This window comes from Prionailurus viverrinus, chromosome E2 (genome assembly GCF_022837055.1).
Source record: "Prionailurus viverrinus isolate Anna chromosome E2, UM_Priviv_1.0, whole genome shotgun sequence".
Classification (NCBI taxonomy): Eukaryota; Metazoa; Chordata; class Mammalia; order Carnivora; family Felidae; genus Prionailurus; species Prionailurus viverrinus.
Genome location: NC_062575.1, coordinates 57,002,658 through 57,009,684, shown reverse-complemented (window position 1 = coordinate 57,009,684; position 7,027 = coordinate 57,002,658). Strand labels below are relative to the sequence as shown.

Sequence of the window (7,027 nt, the reverse complement as noted above, 5' to 3'; positions counted from 1 at the left end):
GGGAAATACCATAGCAATGCAATTTCAAACTCTCACCCTCTACAACCAGCCTCCCCATTCATGAGTATACATCATATGATTCTATTTCTCCCTGCCTTTTGTGCTGAAATGAGACCCATGGTTTGCACCTTTACATTAAATGAAATTAGAACAATAGCAAGCATGTGAAAAGTATTAGGAACTAAAAGAAAAGTTGAGAAGTAAGGATAAAGGTAACAATATTTTGTGCTGGACTGCTCAGGGAATAATTTGAAAAGATAAGTTGTCATGAGTTTACTTTCAAGAATGAACAACACAATGGGAATCTTGTTTGATAACTAGAAATCTCACATATTTAGCCTCTAAACCATTTTTTGCTCATTTGCACTTGTGCTTACTCCTTGAACAGGATGTTCAGATGTCAGGAATGTTGACTGCATACACTGAAGTGTTAGGAGAATGTTAATTATATACTGATGCTTACTCAGGAGGGCAGGGTAGACTTCTCAAGTTCAGAAAATGGCTGGAGAAAGCAAGGAATGGTGACTACATTGTTATGATGCATCCTGTGTGGGGCCAGGGTGATGATACTCATAGGCACTGTGAACTTGTAACTACTGCCAAGGGAGGGTCCTCTCCGGCTTCATTATTAGCTTTTCTTGCCCAAATGGGCTGAATAGTAAGAGGTTGTAATGCTGCTTCATAGGTATCATCAGTCGGGCATCAAAAGTACAGTCAGACCCAGTAATACAAAACTGAAGTTTACTCCTGACTGACTTGGTTGGGAAAGACCACAATCTTCCTCAGGCTAACTACTAGTTCCTTTTTCCTGATGCACACATAGCCCCACCACACAGTTGATTATGGAAAATGGCTGTGAAATAACTGTTTAGAGCAATTACTGAAGACATTTTTAGACTTGTATGATGTCATGGTTCTTTTTCTATTAAGTTATAGTCTAATATTAAAATAATATTCAAAACCGAGAGAATATTTTCCAACTCCAAGCCTTTTGTAGATCTGTCACTTTAAGGGAGAAAGCAACGAATGGAATCTCAAAATCAGTGCTTCAGTTTTTCTCCCAAGGTACTAGAATCAAGGAATTGCCAGGTCAGCTCAGTCAGTGAGGCTTCCAACTCTTGATTTTGGCTCAGGTCTTGGTCTCACAGTTCAAGGGATCACGCCCTGTATTGGGCTCCACACTGAGTGGAAAAATAACTGAACTTTAAAAAACTTTTTAAAAAGGTCCTAGAATCAGAATATCTGTATTGAAACTTTGCAAATTAGTGTTATATTCAGGTAAGTTAAATTAATAAATTTCAAAGGAAAGACATCTGTAACTCAGAAAACAGTAAGGACTAATAAATTTTGACTCATTTGGAACACCTAGGACACTGGTGATGGGTTGTGTGCAATATTATACATACAGGATAAAGAAAAAGTCTAGTGATTAAATCTGTCATCCTGTTATCCTTGACTACTTTTTCATTTAATATTATTGTGGGGTATATTTAAATTTGGTCTCCAAATGTTTTCTTTACCATCTTTTTCTTTTACCTTCTGTTGTTTAGGTGTGAATATGAAATTTGAAAATTCCCCAATATCCTGATTTTAATTAATTTATTAAATTAATTTTAGGAAGAGAGTGCACACAAGTGGGGGCCAGGGGCAGAGGGAAAGGGAGAGAATCTTAAGCAGGCTACACGCTTGGTGCAGAGTGTACACAGATCTCGATCCCACAACTCTGGGATGTTGGCCAGAGCCACCTGACTGAGCCACCCAACTGCCCCCCTAATACCCTTTTAAAATTGTGTTATTATTTTTTTTATGTTTTTATTTATTTTTGAGAGACATATTGCGAGCAGGGGAAGGACAGAGAAGAACGAGACACAGAATCCAAAGCAGGCTCCAGACTCTGAGCTGTCAGCACAGAGCCTGATGTTGGACTCAAAGTTTTGACCCACTAGATCATGACTTGAGCCAATGTCAGAGGCTTAAGTGATTCAGCCACCCAAGAGCCCTTTATTCATTTTTCTTGGTCATACAGCAGCCATCCTGCTGTAAGGAGAGAGAGTGCTGAGTGCTAAAGGAGGTGGCCCATCCCAACCTGCATCTCTGGGCTTCCTGTTATGTGAAAATGATAAACCACCTTGTTGTTTCAGCCACTGATTCCAGGAGGTCTGTCACTCACAAATAAGAACTGTCTTATGTGACCCATAAGATTAATATTTGTATTGAGAGTAGAATGGAGCATTTGAGAGAATCCTGAATTTGACATTTTATAGTGTAGAAGAGCTACAAGAGGTATCCTCATTCCCAGATGGGTTATAGCTGTTTGGCACGTGCTGTCTAAAACTCAAAATGTTAACCAAACAAAATACAGCTTGAGAATTTATGACGAATGTTCAGAATGCTAGGGTAGAAAGTTGAGCATGTGAACTTAGTCTCTGACCTTATGCACTATAGTAACTTTTTACTTTCCACAGATAAAATTCATTTGCTCATTCTACCAGTCAGGAACTAGCCTAATCACTGATATTAGCAGGAAACAAAACTTCCTGTCTTCAAGTAACTTATATTCTATAAAGTTGAGTCTATAAGGATGAAATATGATAGTGGTAAGTATCATAAACATGTGCATGTACAATGATAGATCACAGGGTTTCCTAATTTAAACAATGTTTTCAGGCAATGTCCACATGATGAGGTCATCTTTGAGTAGAACCACTGAAAGTGTATCATGCAAATACCAATGAGGAAGGGCAAGGGGGTGGAGGAAAGAGGCAGAAAATTGCCCACATGGGAACATGTTTATAGTGGATTGGGAAAATCTACAATTGGCGTGTGGCTTGGTGAAATGTGAGGCCAAGTTTCTACTTGAGATATTTAAAATTATGGACTCCTTGTAGTTAAAATTTTAAAAATTTTAATAACAAAACTCCCCAGAAGGCTAAAGAGTATATGTGATAGATCCAAACCATGACCTGTTTGGAGCATACACAGACCTATTTCTTTATGGCAGCCTTACCCCTACCAAGAGAACACAGCCATGGGGTGGAGTAATGAGTTAATGGAAAGTTGCTAAATACCGTTTGTGAAAACTGTATAGGGAATTGATCCCAGGAGTTGTTAAGATACATACTTATCCTGTTGTCTACGCTTATACCCAGACAAGGGTATATTGCTTCTTCCACTTACGAGTGTGTACCAAGTAATACTAGTTGGGTCTTTTATGCCCCAGTTATATCTTCAATGTCAATATCATCAAAAACATTTTTTACATATAATAAATACTGTACTTACAAATTGAATAGTAACAATATCGCATAAAACATATTCATGTTTTCCTCACTAATTCAAGACCTAGTAACTCCCAGTTATTCCTGGTTTTATTCTTCCAGTTGAGACCAATCCTGTCAGCATTGCCTAATATTTTGGCTATAAAATTGACTTCAGTATGTTTCATATTCCAGTTTTATACTAAATCAGATGTGATGAGAATGGGACTATGTGCAAGGTCAGCAAACATTTATGTAAGGAATATATAGTAAATATTTTATTCTTTGCAGGGCACACTGTTTCTGTTACCACTCTTCCAGTATGTCCTTATTGAGTCAAAAACACCTAAATATGAGTGTGCCTGCATTCCAGTTACACTTCACTTAAAAACAGACAATAAGTTGCATTTGGCTCATGTTCTGTAGGTGGCAGACCCCTGATCTACCCAAAGGAATTAAGAGTGCTATATAGTAATAGTAACTATATGGTAAATAAAAACTGTCTTCCCTATTTTTAAGCCTCATTAAAGAAACTAACAGTCTAGTGTTTATGTGTATAGCATATGTAAAAGAAACCTATACTAATGGTAGCACAGGGCAGGAGTGGAGAAATGGAAGTCTTTGTGGAAAGGAAAGGTTGGATGATCTATATGAAGATGTATAAACTCTTTGAAGGTACTGTGGTCAGCTGTATAGGATAACCCCCATTGCAAACAAAAGGAAGAGCAAACAAAACGAAGAGCTAACACCAGTGAGCCAAAGAAAAGGATTTAAATCATCTGTAAAAATCAGTTATTTCAAAGAAGACAGAGGGAATAGAGGAAAGGAGACTTTATAAAAGCAGGAGCAAAACAATTTATCTGTATTTATCTGTAAAAGGGAATTGTCTAAAGGCCCTATTGAAAAGCAAAAATTGTCACTGGATTTTTTTTTCAGTTTTATTTATTTTGAGAGAGAAGGAGAGAGACACTCAAGGAGGCTCTGTGATGTCAGCATAGGCCCAACATGGGGCTCCATTTCAAGAGCCATGAGATTATGACTTGAAAGAAATGCAGAGTCTTATACCAATAACCATGTGTGTCAACCAGCCATCCCTGGCCATTGGATTTTTTAAAGACAGGCAACACAATATATCCTATGAGAAATTCACTTCACAAATTAAGAACACAAAATAAAATCCTGTACAAAAGATAAACGCTATAAAAAATAGAAAGGCTAGGGGCGCCTGGGTGGCGCAGTCGGTTAAGCGTCCGACTTCAGCCAGGTCACGATCTCGCGCTCCGTGAGTTCAAGCCCCGCGTCAGGCTCTGGGCTGATGCCTCAGAGCCTGGAGCCTGTTTCCGATTCTGTGTCTCCCTCTCTCTCTGCCCCTCCCCCATTCATGCTCTGTCTCTCTCTGTCCCAAAAAATAAATAAACGTTGAAAAAAAAAAAAAAAAAAATAGAAAGGCTATATTAAGATCAAAGTAATTTCAAGAGCAAGTAATATGATGGGATAATGAAATCTATTTCCTAATCATAAAGAGTTACATTCACCAGAATGACATGAGAATCCTAATTAATCCCTTTGGTTTTCACTACACACAAATACATAATCAAATACTCCCCATATCCAAGTCACAGACTAGGACCATGATGTGTGCACAAACACACACACTCATACATAAATATTACATATAGATGCAAACACATGCATGTGGGCAACATAACACTCAAATGCACAGCCATATACCCTCACACTCACATACACTCCATAGCAAACGCACGCTCATGCACTCACTCATGAAATACAAGCACACACGTTTACACGCACTTGCCCATACTCCCACATTCCCAGTCCCGTGTATGTAATTACATTCAAACAGTCTGTATGCACATGCGTGTCTTGACAATATTCTCACATGATGGAAGAATTCAGGAATCTTCTGACCTTGGATGCCTAAAAATGGGGAGCACTTTCCATGTTTTTTACTTCTTCCATCCCTGCAACAACCCCTAACGATATTTGCCACATGCAGTATCTTAAACTACTGTGAGCATTGCCACTGCAAGTCCAGGCGAACGGGGCAGAGTTGATAGGTTTCAGGGTAACCTATCAGAGTGATAGAGCAGGGTCCAAATGAGGCCAGAGGGAGAGGATTATAGTTCGTGTGCAGAGAGCATGGGAGTCTGGAGGAATAGACACAAAACTCTTCAAAGGCATATGTTGCCATAGTGCTTGGTAAATACAGACAGGTACAGAAAAGCAAGAAGAAAGGCTAAAATGAACTCTGAAATACAGGATCCGAGTCAGGGGCATCACTATGAGCACAGAAGTAGCTGTAGATAAGTAAATAAAATGGCAAAGAGAAAACTATAGATCTGTGTGAGGACAGGTAATTCCCAGGGCGGTCTACTCAGAGTCTAAGAGCAATGACACCCCAGTAGCAAGGAGAACACTCAGCACCCACATCTTGGTCTCTAATGATTCTCTAAGAAAAAGACTCCTTGGAGTTATGGCTGATTCTATGGCAGGAGCAGGGAAAATACAAGAGGAGCCTAGAGGATCTTGAAGTGACAGAATGTTAAGAGTAAGGAAGTAATTAAAAAAAAAAAATGTACATATCAAAGGGACATAATAGCCAAACCTGAAAGAGCTCCTGCAGCCTGTCACCAAATCTCTGGTACCAACTGGGTGTCATGCAATTCAATATAATTCTGACTTTTATCTGGTGTTAGTAGAGACCCCACAAGTTAAGATCAAGGTCCTTCCCGGCACTGCCCCCACTTCAGACACCAGTTACAAGTCAGGCATTCCCATACCTGTGCATCTCCAGCCAACTACAAATTTAAGGCTTCCTCCAAGCCTCTCTGCTTCAATATTTGCTGGGAAGACTCACAGAACTTGGAAAGTGCTATCTGTATGGTAATCCTTGATAAAGTTAACTCGTATTTTGGGACCCACAAAAATGGAGGCCGTGCCAGTGGCCCACCCACATCACAAACCTAAACCTAAGTCAGCCTGCTCTTATGTGAAACATCAGAAGGAAACCTAACATACACCAATCACAATCCTCCAACTCAGCTTCAGCTAGTGGACCTTACCCTGGAAAACAGCAGGTCTTGTAAGGAAATCCCCAATCTCTTGGCCAGTCATGCCCTGTTTCTGTACTGCCTCTTCTAAAACTCAATCTTGCCCCAAATCCCTCAGGAAGAGCACTCCATTCACTGTATGAGAGGCTCTGTCCTCCCCCAAATCAAGGGTTGTCTTCCCTGGAATAAATTACAGCAAACTTGTTACTAAATTGTTTTAGCTTTGTCATTTCACATCTTATTGTAAAGGATAGCAGTAAAGAGCCAGATGAAGACATCCAGAGTAAGGTTTGGGAGGAGGACTGCCCATACAGTAGCTTTTGTTCCCCACCAAGAAGCTCCCAGGAGCTTCTCCAGGTGTTTAATCAGGGCTTCACTACCTAGACTTGGTTGAGTAAATCATTGGCCGTATGACTGAACCCAATCCCCAGCCAGCTTCCTTTCTCTTCCCAGAGGTTGGGCTGCTGAGCGTTTCCATCCAATCATGTAGTTGGTCTTTCAGAGGTGTCCAGTACCCCATTTTGAAGTTCTGTGTTGGAACTCACGACCTGCGAGTTCATGACCCAAGCTGAAGCCAGATGCTCAATGGACTGAGCAAGTCAGGCTCCCCTAACATATTTCATTTAAGAAATGTTTATTTTTAAGTAATCTCTACACCCAATATGGGACTCAAAGTCATTATCTGGAGATTAAGAGGCA

General features: G+C 39.9%; 1 protein-coding gene across 2 annotated transcripts in view; it reads left to right on the top strand.

Annotated features, from left to right (window-relative positions):
• LOC125153756 (zinc finger protein 665-like) overlaps positions 1-7,027 on the top strand; it is a 47,283-nt gene that overhangs the window by 10,185 nt on the left and 30,071 nt on the right. The gene's annotated exons all lie outside the window — the stretch shown is intronic.